The sequence below is a fragment of the Desmodus rotundus genome, chromosome 10 (genome assembly GCF_022682495.2).
Source record: "Desmodus rotundus isolate HL8 chromosome 10, HLdesRot8A.1, whole genome shotgun sequence".
Classification (NCBI taxonomy): domain Eukaryota; kingdom Metazoa; phylum Chordata; class Mammalia; order Chiroptera; family Phyllostomidae; genus Desmodus; species Desmodus rotundus.
In genome coordinates this window covers 68533550-68550143 of record NC_071396.1, presented here as the reverse complement: position 1 = coordinate 68550143, position 16594 = coordinate 68533550, and the positions used below count along the sequence as shown (strand labels likewise).

General features: G+C 41.2%; 1 protein-coding gene across 2 annotated transcripts in view; it reads left to right on the top strand.

Moving 5' to 3' along the window:
* The window catches only part of ARHGAP28 (Rho GTPase activating protein 28), a 205399-nt gene that overhangs the window by 58669 nt on the left and 130136 nt on the right, over positions 1–16594 (top strand). The window contains exon 1 of one of the 2 annotated variants that reach the window (XM_045187955.3): positions 4777–4955. The exons of the other annotated variant lie outside the window; for it this stretch is intronic. The gene's annotated coding sequence lies outside the window, so the exon portion shown is untranslated. Of the gene's footprint in view, positions 1–4776; positions 4956–16594 lie in introns of those variants that run through there. 2 annotated transcript variants of the gene reach the window in all.

Below are 16594 nucleotides of genomic sequence, written 5' to 3'. Positions count from 1 at the left end.
TTTTTATTTTTTAAAATTGAAATATGATGGACATGAAAGGTATTTTCTATATTGTTTTGCCTTTGAATTTACTGGTCTCTTCTTTTGCAGTTAATGTTCTGATAATTCTATTTGGTATATTTTCATTTCAAAATTAAAAAAATATTTCTATAAAGTCTTATTCTTTTTTAATCTTCCATTTATCTCCCCATATCTTTCTTTTAAATCCATAAGTATATTAAGCATATTTATCATTGCCCTTTTGTGCTAATTCTTCAGCTCTGTCATTTCTGAGTCTGGCCCTATGTCTCATTTACTTGATTTTTTGCTGTGTCTTAGTTTTTTATTGAATGATAGACTTGTGATGTTTTTGTTTGTTTTATTTGGTGTAGTGTGAAGTTTTGTTGTCTTTCTCTACAAAGCTTTGTTAGCGCAGGTTTGGAATAGCCATTACTCTAGGGCTGAGTTACCCATCCTACGATACTGATACTGTACTTTCAATTGTCATACTGCTAAATAATTTTCTGGTGTTGTGACCTCAAGCCCCAGGTGCTCAGCAAAGGCTTCCTATTCTGGCTGGTAACAACTCAAGTGTCTCCTAGCTCTTTGGAAGATCTTAGAATTGTTTAACTTACACATATTTTTTTTTTTGCCCATAATTGTAACGTTGAACCTACGCATGTATGACTTAACATTCAGCAACAAACTCAAGGAAATCCCTATGTTGATTTCTGGAGCTCTTGTCCGCATAGATCCTTCCTGTAAGGTACTTTTCCTAGCAAATTCCATGTGCGTTAGCCTCCACACACTCTGTTCTGTGTCCCCTCAACTCTACGAGACCCCAGTGTTCTTGGGTTTCCTCTCACCACACTGCCAGTCTGAAATGAGCATCCAGGCCGCCAGGGGGGAAAACTGCAGAACTCACTGCAGACTTCCTTTAATCTATTATCTATGAACAGTTTTCACATATTTTTTCCAGTTTTCCAGTTATTTACTGTGGAAAGGCTAATCCAGTCCCTCTTAATCCACCATGGCCCGAAACAGAAGTTTTCATTTTTTATGAATATTCTGGATGTTTTCTCCTACATACTAAGGTAGCCTTTGAGACCATCTCTGGTGTTGAGAGAGAAGGAATTTTGCAGGAGGGGGAGAAGAGACTCCAAGGCCATTTGCTGTGCTTTGGGTTAGCATAGGCTGAGATTAGACACAGGACCATGTTGGGCATCTCAGAAAAGTAGGGGGTGTGGCAACTGGGAAATTAGGGGTGGCTGTGGCCCCTCTCCTTTTCTGGTACCTCTTTTCCAATTATCTTCCAAACTTAAGGGATATAAGTCAAGAATAACCTCAATCTCCAGCTATTCCAAGAGAGCAGTTTCTTGGCTGGAAAATTCTCTCTCTCTTAGTTTAGTTATGGATAGAATTTTTTTTCTCCTTTGAATGCCCATAGCAATTTAGGTATTTCTTTTAATGTTTTTATTCTGCATCAGTGCTGTTTATTAAGGACTTGCAAAAGCCAGGCACTCTGTTAAGGATTTGCATTCATAAATTCTTTAAATTTTCATCATGTTCCTGTGAGGCAGGCCTAGTGTATTCTCTATTTTACCCGTAAGGAAAGCAAGACTTTGAGGGATTCAGAAATTTGCCCAAGATCACATAGCGTGGATGTGGCAAAGTCAGAATGTGAACTGACATCCTTACTTCAAGCGCGGCACTCTTGACATTAGGCTGTACTTCCTCTTCACTAGGTACTACTTTTGTATTATAGTTATTTCTGTAGCTGTATTACCAGTTCATGAATTCAGAATAGGAACCCTGTACTTACACATCTTGTGTCCTCAAAGCATCTAGAAGAGCCCTGCCCACAAGAAGTTGAAAAGGAGAAAAGGAAGAAGAACTATTATCTCCTTTATTTCTCCTTTTGGACAAGAAATAGCCCTAAACTTTTGGAGTTAACTTGCTATCACAATACTTCCTTATCAATAAGCTAAATCTTTCATTTTATTCCTAACTAAGCATAGTCACTGGAGTCAGCTGACAGGAAGTCCGCTGTCCTTCTATAACACAATAGATGGCACAAAGGGGAAATTCATGTTGTTCTTTTGTGCAGTGTAATACCCGGTAATGGCAGACTTTGGGATAATGTTCTGTATTTGCTCCTTTTAGTCTTGCCTGTAAATTGTCTTCTCTTGCAAGATTGATTATTATATTTTTTGTAGTATTAGATAAATGTTTATTAAAATCAGACATACAATCCCCAGTAATTATGGAAATAGCACAAGAAGACCCCGTAATCAGTAACTGGAAGTTATCTTTTTATTTGCTAGCCAAGTAACACAATGATATCTTGATTAAGTCTGTCAGTAGCCAGGGCAGTAAAGCCATTCATTCAGGATCTAGTTGGCAGGTTCCTCAGAATCCCCGGGAGAGGATGTCCAAGCTTCTGGGTGAGTGCTTGTAAGACTTCTTACACTAGATGAAGAAGAGGCTGGACTATTGGATGACAGTTTCCACGAACCATCCTCCTTCCCCAGGGTCAAACGTGCATGTTCCAGGAGGCATTGAAGCCACATCTGATCTCTCTCCTAGTTGAACTCACCAACTTCATGTAGATCGGTATTTGTTAGTCCAGAGGCTACGTGTAAGGCGAGAAAACCTGGCTGCTGAAAGCTGTCAAGAATCTATTTAAAAACTTGTTTAGAATCTCTAATTATGCAGTTAAAAATGCCTCTAGCAGTAGAGAAACTGCTTGAGATGGGGAGGAAGAGGAGGGATGTGGCGAAAAACATCTTCACGGTGTCTGAAACTTTCAGCTTGGAAAAACGGAGAGAGGATAGATAACTTGCTAATGGCAGTGAATTGTTTTTATTTGACCACCACTCTCTTCTTCAGAGATTCTTTTTCATTAGCTAAAAGCTATAGAACTTTCAGATTTTATGATTATGAAGTGCTTCCTCTTATTTTGGAGCTAAAATGACTTAATTCAGAGTAAGTACCTTCAAATCTTTTTTCCCCCCATTTTTAATGCTTGTGAAAAGATTTGTAGCAAGAGAGCTCTTATTCTATCTATAAAGTGGGGGCCGAGAGAGGGCAGAGAGGAAAGGAAGAGAGAGACGTGGAAGTTCCTATTTCTTAGGCAAAGCAAGAGAAATCCTTAGAAGTAAGAGGGAATTATGTTTCCCATGATGTTTAAAATTCAGGATCCTTCTTCTCTTGGTAATTTGGTGAAGTGGACAAATATCCACTAAAGTCCATATCTTTTGTACACATAATAGAATAATGAGCAGCTGTCAAAGAATTGATTTTAGTCTCTTAGTGGACTGAAGTGGCCTGAACTGGATTCAGACAATAATACGAAGGCTCGATACGAAATCTATTGTTCCAGATTCCCCAGACTGCCCTGTATCCTGGCGTGTTAGTGATAGTAAACGTGAGCAGTCGTATTGTTGGAGCCACAAGGGACCGCACATGTTTATCCTTCTTGGCTGGTAATGCTTTTAAAGAAATCAATGAGTCCTTATCAGATCCCACTGCCACCAAGTTAGGACTTACAGGGTATCAGGGGAGTGTCTCCATTTTTAACAGAAACAGGCCTGAGGAATGATTTTTAGGTACATTCTAAATTAATCTGAATTTTTTTTCAGTGAATTAATCCATATTGAATATTGTACCTAATATTCATGATGTAATAAGATTGTACATTAACCATCTTAATATTTGAACAGGGATTAACAGAACATACAGTCATATTTATCTCAAATGTTTGTAAGACCTTCAACTTTCTTAAAATTCTATTGCATTTTCATGGGATGTTTCTCCACAGAAAATGTTTTGTTCATTTAATAATTTGATATGTATTTATTGCATCTTCTATATGTAGAATACTGTGCTTGATTTGTCTGAAATTGTACATTTATCTATTCATTTATTTAACCAAATTTGTTGCATATTGCATGGTAATACGTGCCAAGAGCTGTTCTTGGTACTGGGAGTTGTTACATCAGCATTACCGATGAGGTCTCTGGCCCTCCTACAGCCTTGGCGCCAATGGCGAAGTCAGACAATACACAAGCCAACAAATGCACACGTACTTTGCAGAGAAGAAAGGAGACATGTTTATCTAGCTTCGAGGTTCTGATATTATGTGATAGCATCTGGAAATCAGATAGTTCCATGTAATGACGGCATGGTCTGACTTACAGAAGGCGAAGTATAGGTTCTTTTACGGTCATTTTATGCAGGTCTCACAACACACGTGTAAGTTACATGTTATTAGTCCCATTATTTCAGACAAAGAAACTGAGTCCCTGCGAGAGTGGGTGTATTTGTTTAATTAAAGGTACTACATGGCAAAGGTTTTTCGTACCAAACCCTTGCCTCTGACCAAAACTTGCTTATTATTTTCTGCATTGTTATGTAACATATACTAGATTAATCATCAATAAAATTTTTCCTTTCTACATTTCAGGTTAAAAATCTTTCAGGAGTAGAAAATCTTTACCAAACCACAACAGATAGTTTTTGCTTTTGACTCGTAAAGTACTTTCAAAGCCTCATGTCTTCTTGTGGAGAAAAGAAGGAAAGGCAGAAACTGTTTCTAAAAATTGCCCTTGCACACTGTTATCATAAATCTCAGCCTTCTCAAGGCTTATTACACTTTGTAGTCTTCCTTAGGAAATGGATGAAAATCTGAGCTAGGACACAAACAGGAAGGCTCAGAGGCCACATTTGTCCTGCAGGCCCCACCTCTTTAAATAGCTACTGTGTGGTGGGAATTAGTTCTCCACTTCGGCAAGGAACTCCATTGCCCCGTGTCTCACCAGCCCTGCAGGCGGAGGCAGCCGTCGGGGTGTGGGGTGGTAAATGTGGGCTGGAGGATGGCCTCCCCACCTCTGGGCCATGAGGGCACCTGGGCTCAGGGATGTTTTGTGCCCCTCGCTTAAGAAGATCATCCCTGGAGACTTTTAATCTGCCAAGAGGTAAGGTTCAGAGAACTTCCTAAATCAACAATTTGGGTTACAGACCTCTTTTTGCAGTCTAGTTCTTTCTTTTATTTAAGAGAGAAAAGGGAAGAGCGTGTTGTTACTACAGCTTTTTTAGAAAATCAGTTTTTAAGTGAATGCACAGGAGGGGTTTACAGTTTGATCAGCAGATTACAGGTACATACTGGTAAGTGATAGTCAACTGTAATTTTTTAACCTTTCAAAGATTTTTGTTACTATGGGATTGTAAATTTCTCAAGGTCAGAGATAGAAGGAAAGTAGATAAATCCCGTTACTAATTTGGGAAGACTAGTTAAAATAGGATCTTAATAGAGACATAACCTAGAATAGCTTAGAAGTCTTTTGATTCCAATTCTTGTTTCTGACCTGGAGCTTTTCAAGAATCTAATCCAATCTTTCCATGTAAGTGTCTAATTTTAGCAACATCTACTGAGGTGGACTCCCTTATCAGCAAGCTCATCCACTCTTTAACGGAATTAATGTATTTCTCTGGTCCGGCTACCAAGCCCTTCCTCTTGTTTTCAGTGCTGGGAAAAGGGCACCAACCCCAAGTGGCTGTGTTTGTTGCCCTGGTCCTACTAGAGAAGACAGGTGAGTAGGGAGGGAGTTCTCAGATGTGCCCACCCAACAGAAAAGTGTCCTGCCTGGGGATTTGTGTGACCTGCATCTGACCGTTTCTTCTGTTCTTTTCGTGGCCTCTGACTACTCTTCCCTCTGTACCTTCCTTGAGAAACTGGTGCTTGTGTGAGAGTGTGTTCCCAAAGCCAGGATTAGTCTGTTTAAGAGCAAGCCGAGGGGCTACTTCGAGGAACGCAAATGGCCTGCTTTTCCCAGAAAGGTTTCCATGATAACGATGAACCGTTCGTGCTTAATGTCCAGAATACTCTTGTCCATACAGCCGCTCTGTCAATAACTCGTTGGTCTTTATCTTCTTTTAATTTTTGTTCAGGTCCTACGTGTTGTCTTTTGGAGGGAAGTAGAAATGTTCGGAAGGGTGGTTTTGGTTGTTCATTTGAATTTCATTTCCTTTAAATTAGATTAGTATCATTTGCTTTAGAGCATTCCAGGGTCCTCTTAGTCAAGTAGCATCGTCTATATATTTTGCATAGTTTCTTCAAAGGTGATGGCTACTTTGGCCCCAAAGAGCTTCTTTTTAAATTAGCATGTGGTAAGAAGGCCTTCTTAGATGAAATATTGCATTTTTGTAAGAGAGATTTTGTAAGAGGTTTTTTATTTTAAACTTTTACCTCCGATTTCAGAGGGTGGTAGGCAAAATCAAGGGCCACGATACGGGATAAATATCCAGCATGGTGTCTAGGATGTGGCAGTATCTTGATGTGTTCATTTGTGAAAATAATTTAACATTTATGTGCTTTGACGATTGTTACCAAATTTCTAAACAGGGGCAGTTTCTTTAACTTTAAATCTTGTAAGTAATAAGGAATTTGAATTATATTTAGAAAATGTTTTTAAGTTTTGCATTCTACAGTGTCATTTTGATGGTTCCTGTAGTTCTCCCTGTAATCACTGTCCTGCCCATTTGCAAATTTTGTGAGGCTGTGCTACACTCTAACCAAGGGACTGAGTAGAAACTGTGCCAATCAAAGGCACGTTTAACAAGATAAGATTTGTGTTTACATTTGAAAATGTAAACAAAAGATTTCTTGACCCTAAAGCTGAAGAAAAAAGTCAGACGGAAAAAAGAACACAGTTGAATTTACCTAAGAAAGAACCTTCACAGATAAGGAATTCTGAAGACAACAGACATAATCATGCAAGGGCCTCTTCTTCGCCAAGGTCCTGGCAAAAATTTCGGGAAAAAGTAACAAAACGGCTTATGAGATGATCTAAAAGGAAATCAGAGCCCCTCTGCAATGAGTAGAAGGACAAAGTGAAGTAACAGATTTACTGGAAGGCCTCCTACTGACCCTCCTGAGCTGAGCGCAGGAATGTGTTTCGAAGCCTGTTTAAAACCCTGGAGATGGTGTTTTGAATCAGTCTTGCTGATGTAAACGCAGACCCTGCCTGGAAATTTTCCAAAAGCAGAGGGTGAAAGCAGTCCAGTCAAGATGTGCTGTGTTTTTCTAGTAAACGTGCAGGGAAGCAGTTCCGCTCGGCCTTGGGAGACAGTAAACCAGCCTGGCAGCCCCCTCTGGAGGTGCCGTGTGACCTGGCGATAAGGCCATTCACTGAGAGAAGATTGCACCAAGAACAGCCACCCTCACAGGCTTATATAAACACAAGGAAGGAAGGAGTGAGAAAGGGGAATTGTTTCTTAGTGATAGAGAAGCCTGTGCATTATTTAAGGGGGAAAGAAAACTATTGAAAGGGGTGTTTGGACAATGTAAGTGCTGATTAGATGGCATTCATTGCTAGGGGACTTTAATGATGAAAAAATGACACATTTACAAAGCTCAGATACCACACAGACCCAGGGCTTGTAAGTGAGCAGAGTAAAAAGTCTTGTCTCTGTGAGCAGTGGCAGTATGAAGTAATTCTCTATTGTTAGATGTATTTAATTAAATGAACATGAAGACTTAAACTTCATTCTTTCTCTTAAGGATATACTTAGTAAAATTAGAGCCAGCTATGTAAACAATATTTTCTGCTTAGACACAGATCAACCTAGTTTAGACTTTCCAAGAAACCCACCTGGTGCTTCACAAAAGTCACAATATTTTGGTGACTTATATACTTAGCTACCTGAAACTTGGGATAAGTAGACATTGGAACAGAGGATCAGAGATACTTCACCCAGTTTTTCTTCGTGTTCCTCGATTTGCGGAGCTCATTCCAAGCAGTGCGGGACTGGAGGCAGTACCCACGCGACAGCGCTGCTTGCTGAAGGCAGGAGTTCCGGGAAAGGCCGACTGGCCGATGAGGCACGTCCAGCACTGGTGTCGGACATCTACCGGGAACTGCATGAATGAATACTCAAGGCAGGGTGCCTTTTAGAAATATCAGTAAAATGGAGGCAAAAGTTCACTTCAAAAGATTGCTTTTAAATAACAGCATATTAAATTTTAATTGTCTTTCATTTCATTCTTTGCCAACCTCAAATTATTCAGTAGGTGTGAATATTCTGGTGTATTTTAGTTGGAATACTACAGGGTTTATCACTTGATCTATCCCTAGAAGTGGCAGCTCCTCTTCTGCCTCCTCCTCCCCGCTCCTGCTCCCCCCACTCCCCCAAGTCCCTCCACCTCCTCTTCCTTACAAAACCAAGCACCCTAAGCATAATCTCTTTTTGCAAAAAGATAAATTTATTGCAATCCCTTACATTAAGAGGTTGCAACCCCTTCAATACTGCTTTCTAATCTATGAAATTGAAGAAATCTGCAACATCAAATAAACTCATCTTGAACTTTTTCAAGAAGCACTGTAACTTCCAAAGAACAAAGGTGTCTGGGCTGCCTAAGCAGCTCTCAGAGATCTCCATGTTGGAGGTAATGGTAGCAGTGGAACCTCAGAACGCGTGCAGGCATGTTAGGAATACTGTTTCCATAATCTCCACAAGAACTCCACGGACAAGTGGTTGTCTGCAGTTTACAGATAAGGAAACTGAGGCACAATGAGGTTATGTGTGTTGACCAAGTTTATACAGCTGATAAGTGGCAGGAAAAGGATGTGGAAGTTCGACTCCGAGGCCTGGGCATTTTCTCCCACACAGTGCTGACTGAAGGACAAAATTTTTTTTATCTGTCTGTGTTTTTCAATCTGGAGATTGTAGGAAAACTCTGAGGTTTTGGTGGAAGTAGCTGCAGGACTGACTTGCAGAACAGATCAGGGAGGCTGTTTCTCCTCATTAAAGGGGTTCCCCCGTTCTGTATTCTCAGACCATTTTTACTTCCTTTTCCAATAGCATCTATTCCTCTTCCCTAGTAATATGTAGTCTTGTCACTATGGTTTTGTGTTGGACTGGGGTGGGGGCGGGGGGGAGGGGAAGGGGAGGTGGGAGGGTACTGATGCGGATCCCGGCCAGCAGGATCCTGTGTTGTGGCTGCAATAGACAAATACACACGGACTTCAGAAATCCTGTGGAGAAAAAGGGAGGGCATGGCCACTTTCTAAGTGAGAGAGGGCAGGAGGGCTAGAGAGAGCCCCCTAGAGAGAGAGCGGACACCTGCCTGGATGGGCTTTTATTGCTTTTCTGGGCACATTACATCAGGATGGTCCTCATTTACTATGCACAGGTTCCCCGTAGGTGATTACCTTTTACAGACAATGAAGGATAGAATACTGCTAGTTACTTCAAAGAGAAGAATGTCACAGCTCAAGGGGGAAAGTGGTCGAACTGGTTACAGTCCATACTGGGGAGGTTCAGCTCAGATTTTAGAAAGTTAAAGATACTCAGCAAACACTTGCTGCCTCAATTCAGGCTGAGGGAGTTTTAGCAAGAGCAAGTCTCATAGCAGCCTGTGTACAGTGCAGGCCTGATTCCCCGCGAGAGAACCTATCCATGGGTGTGGGTCCTGCCTGCCAACCTCGCTCCCCACTGGCTTTTCCGAGTGGGGGCTGGGCCACATTTCCCACGAGTGGAATGGTTCCCTATAGGGTACTGCTGTGAGAAAAGGAGGGAAAAGAATCACTTTACTTCTTAGTGGTATATTACAGAGAATTTTCTGTGTTCTTAAACCTAGAGGATTCACGGAGCATTTTCAGTAATCTTTTTGCAATTTCATTTACTGAAGATTGGGCTTTAGGGCGGTGACTTGACCACTTTGGATTTGTAAACTGATTCGTCTATAAAAGTCCAGCTCAAATTCCACACCCCTTTTTTCCTTAGAGCACTATCTCACCACTTCCCTCAAATCGACTTCTCCGAATTTGTAAAGACTAGGTTATCAATATCTTTCCTTTAATATTTCTGTACTCCCGTACTCAGCAAAATGAGTATTCCTTTAAAAAGCGTTATCCTGTCTCTTTAGCTAGCGCGTAGGCCCATTGAATACAGATTACTTCTTGTACCTCAGTAACATTCCTCCTCCCACAGAGCTAATATAGAGCTAGCCATTAATATTAATTGATTCATTGGTTCTGTTATTCTCCCATTGGTTCTAATTTTATATTGTGAGTGAGTCTACTCAGATTGTTTTTTCCCAAGACAGTTCTTGAAAATTTGAAGACAGTGATGATACTTCGGCAAAGCCTCCTAAATTTCTCCCGTGCTCTCAGCATTTCACATGTGGCGTGGCTTATTGATGGTCTCTCTTCATCCATCCTGCTCTGAATTCAGTCCTGCTTGTCAGCATCCTTCCTTAATGTGATGCCCACAGCTGAATTCCAGTTCTGCTGCATTTGGGATAATTATCTCCCCTTCCTGTAGGGTACACTTCTATGACACTTAGGATCCAGTGAGTTTCCGTGGCATCCATGTAATGTTGTTGGCTGGTAATGACCTTCCGTTTGGTCAAAATCTTTTCATCTTTTTCACCCAAACTGTACTCATGCCAGGAAGCAATCATCCTAAATATGTGCAGCTGAAGTTTCTGAACTTCATCCTCATTCCTGTTGTTTGTCCTGTTAATTTTAGTCCATTCATCCTCCCAATGGAAAATTTTTTGATTTTCAGATTATTATTCAAAATAATCTACCCAACTAGGAAGTACTCATGTTACAGAGCAAGGGGGGCGGGTAGTGGTTCACGATAAATTATTACAGAAAGGATTCCCCCTTTCTGTCTCTGGAGGTTCCTCCCCCAACGCCCACCTGCTAGGTTCGAAATGCCTGCCACCAGAGGAAAGACGTCTCTTAATGCCAGAGACTGGTGAAAAGGAAAGGAATTGTTTATTTAAAAGTTACACAAACTTAGAGTAATGACTTAATGTCTTCAATAAGATACTAAAGTCCTTTAGAATACCCACAGATGCACAGTCCTTCCCTCTCCCTGTGCCCAGTCCAGGGTACCGTGTCTCAGGAAAAGAAGTAGAAGTCTGTGATTCAGGCTCCCGGCACCATCAGCTGTGTGGCTGCTGCAATCTCCAGTTAATCTAAAGCCATGTGGCACCTTCTCATGGCCCACCAGCAAGAGTCCTTTTTCCCCTTTTCTTCCCGGCAAAGTCTCTCCTGATGCCTAAGCCGCGTGGCAAAAAGAAGCACTCCAAAACCTCGTGATCCTCTCTACTCTCCTTCAGAACCGCGTGGTCCTCTTCCTTTCCCCTCAGAACCTCATGGTTCTCTCCTCTTTTACTTCAGAACCACATGGCCCTCTTCCTTTTCCCTCAGAACCTCGTGGTACTCTCCCTCTATGGCTGCCGTGCATAGGTTTAAATCCCAGTGCCCATCTTCCTTTGCAGCCCCATTTCTGACTCCTCCTACAGTCAGTTACACCTGCCAGCATCCCTGTATTCTTCCAGCTTTACTGGGCTGCCATAGTAAGTCTGGGCAGGTGTGGCCCCATGGCGTGGAGCCAATCATCTCCAAGCTCTCACACAGGCCCTGTAACCAGGGGGAGTTGCTTCCCAGTCCCATCTTGGGTGGAAGTCACTCCCATCTCCCTGGCTCAAAGCATGGCCACAGCTACTTAACACATCCATGAAACTAATTAAAGGTTATAGATATGTTAAATGACTGTGCCAGGGGTTAGCTGCAAAGCTCTTGCTACCCAAAACAGCTCTGAATGGCCCTGTTCCATGTGTCCCATCCCCCCTGGCTCAGGCTTGTGGGGGTGAGGATATCCTACATACATTTTTCTAATATTTCCTGGACACCCCGAGTCCTGGACCCCATCACAAATCCCTTCTTGGGGCCCTCCTCTTGGCTGCACCCTGCTTCACTCATGCCATCTCCACTAATCAGACTCCTGTATATCCTTCTCCGTGAGTTCTTCCCTGACCTTTAATAGGGAGTACTTCCTTCTTGCCTTGAGTTCCCAAAGCCTTGTCTGAGACTCTGAGCATTTACTGAATTCTACTTTGTGTGAACAGCTCGGCATGGTGGTAGAGAGCAGAGGCTCTGGGAATGGGAAAGGCTCTGAGATTGTGTGCAAACTCAGGCTGTACCCCTTAGTAATGGTATAATCATGGACGTGTGAATTTTTCTCCCTAAACCTCAATTGTCACATCTGGAAAATGGAGGTGGTAGTACCATATCTCTCAGGGTTATCGTGAGGATTGAACCAGTTTGTACATGTGAAGTGCTTAGAATGGTACCTGGCACACAGTGACTGCTAATAGTTGTCAGCTATATCAGTTGGTAGTCAATAAGTGTATATTTTACTGAAGAACCTCAGAATAACTTATGGACATGAGTTTTTGAATCCTCAAAACATGACTGTCCAAAGAAACACTTATGCATTCATGGAGACACACTGTCGTAGAGGAACGCCGTTTTCCCAAGGGGGCCCTGTGAGACGGTCTAAAAAGGGGCCAGACTTGAAGACATGTTCACTCTCAGTCATAGATTAGCTGACGTTTTTAAAAGCACTGTGCATATTTACTTGTACCAAATAGTGTACGAGTAAATATGGAGAAATATTTACTTCTGGAGAATTATGGCTTCCATGTTATAAACTATGTTTATCAACACCATAATTAAAATACTTAATTGCTCAAAGCCTAATATTAACTTCTGTGCCCATGGACTCATGCTAATTTGCATTTTCCTTTGTACAGCATGATAAAAGAAATTGCAAAAAATTTTGTTTCTTTTATGAAGTATAATCATTATTCCCTTGAAAAAAATCATGTTTCACCAACATCAGAAACTCTTGAATTTCTTTTTTGGCATTTACCTTGGGGATTAGCAATCTTAAGTGTGATAACTTACTCTGACCCCAATATTTATCGATAGTCTACCAAGAATCTATGTTGGGCTATGTAGTATTGAGATGTAGGAAGTATGAGATAAAGTTTCTATGCTCAGGTTTCTTTGGAGATATAACACATAGTAAATAAAATAAAATTATAAGGTATATCATATGGAAGTTCTGTGTTCAATGAATTGCTAAGTGATTGGTATAAAATAATAGGTATTAGAGCCTCAACAAGATCATTTTTAAGTGCTGCAAACCTATTTCAATTTTCTTTTCGAACTGCCACTTCAAGGACCTCTAGAGACCAAAGAATACAAGCCTTGAGGACAGCACCAATTAAGTAAAGTAACATATTTTAACAAAGTGTTTCTTCTTTGGAAATTTGCTCTACATTAAATAATAGTTTTATATATACCTGATGATGAGGATTATAATGGATAACACATTCACTTAATAAATTCTGATGATAACCTTAAGGTATCCCAGTTTTTAATATTTAAATTATATTATATTGTTTATGCTATTACAGTTGTCCCCATTTTCTCCCTTTACTCCCCTCTACCCAGATATCCCCTTCCCCACTCAGGCAGCCGCGACCCTGTTGTCCATATCCACTTGCAGTGCATATATATTCATATATATTCTTTGGCGACTACATTCCGTATGCTGTCCTTTATATCCCCATGACTAATCTGTAAGAACTAACTTGTACTTCTTAATCCCTTTACCTTTTCTACCCATCCCCCTGGTCCCCCTCCCATCTGGCAACCATCAAAACATTCTCTGTATCTATGATTCTGTTTCTGTTCTGCTTGTTCATTTATTTTTGTTTTTTAGATTCAATTGTTGGTAGATATGTATTTATTACCATTTTATTGTTCATATTTTCTATCTTTTTATTAAAGGAGACCCTTCAACATATCACATAAAACTGGTTTGGTGGTAATGAACTTCTTTAGCTTTTTCTTGTCTGGGAAGCTCTTTGTCCTTTAATTCTACATGATAGCTTTGCTGGTTAGAGTAAAAGTGTTTGTACGTTATTGCCTTTCGTCGTTTTGAGTATTTCTTGCCAGTCCCTTTTAGCCTGCAAGGTTTCTTTTGAGAAATCAGCTGACAGTCTTATGGGAACTCTCCTGTAGGTAACTAACTTACTTTCTGTTTCTGTTTTTAAGATCCTCTCTTTATCTTTAATCTTTGGCATTTTAATTATAATGTGTCTTGGTGTGGTCCTCTTTGTATCCATCTTGTTTAGGACTCTCTGTGCTTCCAGGACTTCCTCATTTTTTTGGATTCTCTTTTCTTTTTGCTGTTCCAATTGGGTGTTTTTTGCTTCTTTATATTCCAAATCACTGATTTGATTCCCAGCTTTATCCACTCTACTGTTGCTTTCCTGTAAATTGCTCTTCATTTCAGTTAGTGTTTCCTTCACTTATGACTGATTCTTTTTATGGTTTCCAGATCTTTTTTATGCTGTTGAAGTTCTGTCTCAGTTCATCTGCTCTTCCCCTATGTTTATTGAGCCTCCTGGTAACCAGTGTTTTGAACTCTGCATCTAGTAGGTTGCTTTTCTCCATTTTCTTTAATTCTTTTTCTGTAGTTTTGTTCTGTTCTTTATTTTGAGCATGTTTCTTTGTCTCCTCTTTTTGTCAGCCTCCCCGTGTTTGTTTCTAGTAGTAGATAGAGCTGCTATGACTCCCTGGCTTGATAGATTGGCCTAATGTAGTAGGTGTCCTGTAGGGTCAAATAGCACAGCCCTCCTTATTACCAAAGCTGGGCACTCAAGGTATGCCCACTGTGTGGGTTGTAAACACCCTCCTCTTGTAGTTCAGCCTTGATTGCTACAAGGTCAATGAGGGGATTTACCCAGGCCTGTCAGCTGCAAGGACTGCCTGTGACCACTGACCACCAAGCTCTGATCACTGTGGAGGATCAGCTGTGCAGCAGCCCAGTCCACAGAGCAGGACTTACTTCAGCAGGGCTCTGGTGCCCTCTGAGTCTGCCCCTTGAGTGTGTGACTTGTAAAGGTGGTTGGGTGGTGGTGCTGCATCATGGTCTGTAGCTGTCCACTGGGAGCCTGGATTCTGGAGCATCCCAAGAGGTGCAGGCCAATGTCAGCTTCCGCCTGTGTTCTGTCTGGAGCTAGCTGGCATAAGCCTCAAAGTGATCTGCAGATGACTGCTCCTTATGCTGGCTTAGGTGCCCAGGTGAGGCCAAGCTGCAATTCAAGGCTGGTGGCTGTTAGTGCCAGGCCTGGGGCCACTTAGCAAGATGTACGGGGAATGCTGAGGCCAGATGCTGCTTGTTTGAGAGGATTTAGGAAAATCTGAAGCATGGGCCAAGACAAGCCATTCATATGGAAAAGCCACTGGAAACAGCTTGGGTGGGCCTTAAAGTTGGGTGGGGCAGAGGCTCAAAAAATCACCAGGGTGGGGCAAACAGTATGAGCCAGTTTGATGGAGTCTCAGATATGGTGCCCACCTGCCAGCTCTGTGGAGGGAGGGCTCAGAAAAGGAACAGTGGCTTCTGCCAGCACTTCCATCTGGGAGAAAGCTGCCACCCTGCTCTCGCCCTAATGCCAGACACTTTAGTTCCTCCCCGTATGTCTCTGCTGCCTTTCAGGCTGCTGTCCTGGTGCTGGAGATGAGAGGAAGTGATTTTGAGTAAGTCCATGTGTGGGCTCTTTAAGAGGAACTGCCTGGAACTCCAGTAGTTTCTGTCTTCCACAGCCTCAATCCTAACTTGTTTTTATAGCCAGAAGTTATGGAGAGTTATCTTCTTGGCACTGGAACCCTGGGCGTTGGGTCCTGGTATGGAGCTGGGACCCCTCACTCCTGAAATACCCCTCCTGATTTTTATCTGCCACTTGTGGGTATGAGACCAGTGTGTTTTGTGTCTCTTCCCCCTCCTAACAGTCTTGATGTGATTTCTTCTTTAATTTTGTAGCTGCAGGACTTCCATTCAGCTCTATTTCTGGCAGTTCTGAATGTAGTTTAGTTGTAATTTTGATGTGGTTGTATGAGTAGGTGAGCTGTGTTTACCTAGGCTGCCATTTTTAACTGTTTCCCAAGTTATCCCATTTTTGAAACATGAGAAATTAATCTCAAAGTGGACACATAGGTTATTACATCAGTAACAGGCATATCTGTGGTTCAGTTCGCATCAGTGCAACTTAACCTTGTGGGTGTTGCAATAAAAAAAATTACAGCATAGGTCACATGTGTCCAAGAGATACATTCATTGCTAGTATGTGCTTAAATGAGAAAGAAAAAATTAGAAACACTGAAAATTTGCATGTACTATATTTATATAATAAAATACATGATTTTTAATTTATTTTCAGTTGCAATTTAGAAAATATTAAACATAGAAATATAAAAACATGAAGAATAAAAATTTTTCTTTTCAAATAATGGAAACATGGATATTACTAAAAAATACAACCAATAAAATCTTTAATATTAGTTAACCAGAATCTCCAATAGTTGACTTTGCAAAATGTCTGTAACAGTCATCACAGACAATATTGCTATGCTCAAGGCATAAATACTTTTCACAGCACTTGCGAAGTATTTTTTAAAATTTTTTATTTATTTTTAGACAGAGGGGAGGAGAGGGAGAAGGAGGGAGAGAAACATCAATGTGTGGTTGCTTTTCGCTCGCCCCCTACTGGGGACCTGATCTGGCTCACAACCCAGGCATGTGCCTTGACTGGGAATCGAACAAGCGACCCTTTGGCTCATAGGCCAGTGCTCAGTCCACTGAACCACACCAGCCAGGGCAGCAAAATATTTTGATAAGTGACTTGAGAAGCATTCACTGAAGTTCTTTAATATCTCTTGGATTATCACATCAGTATATTTTT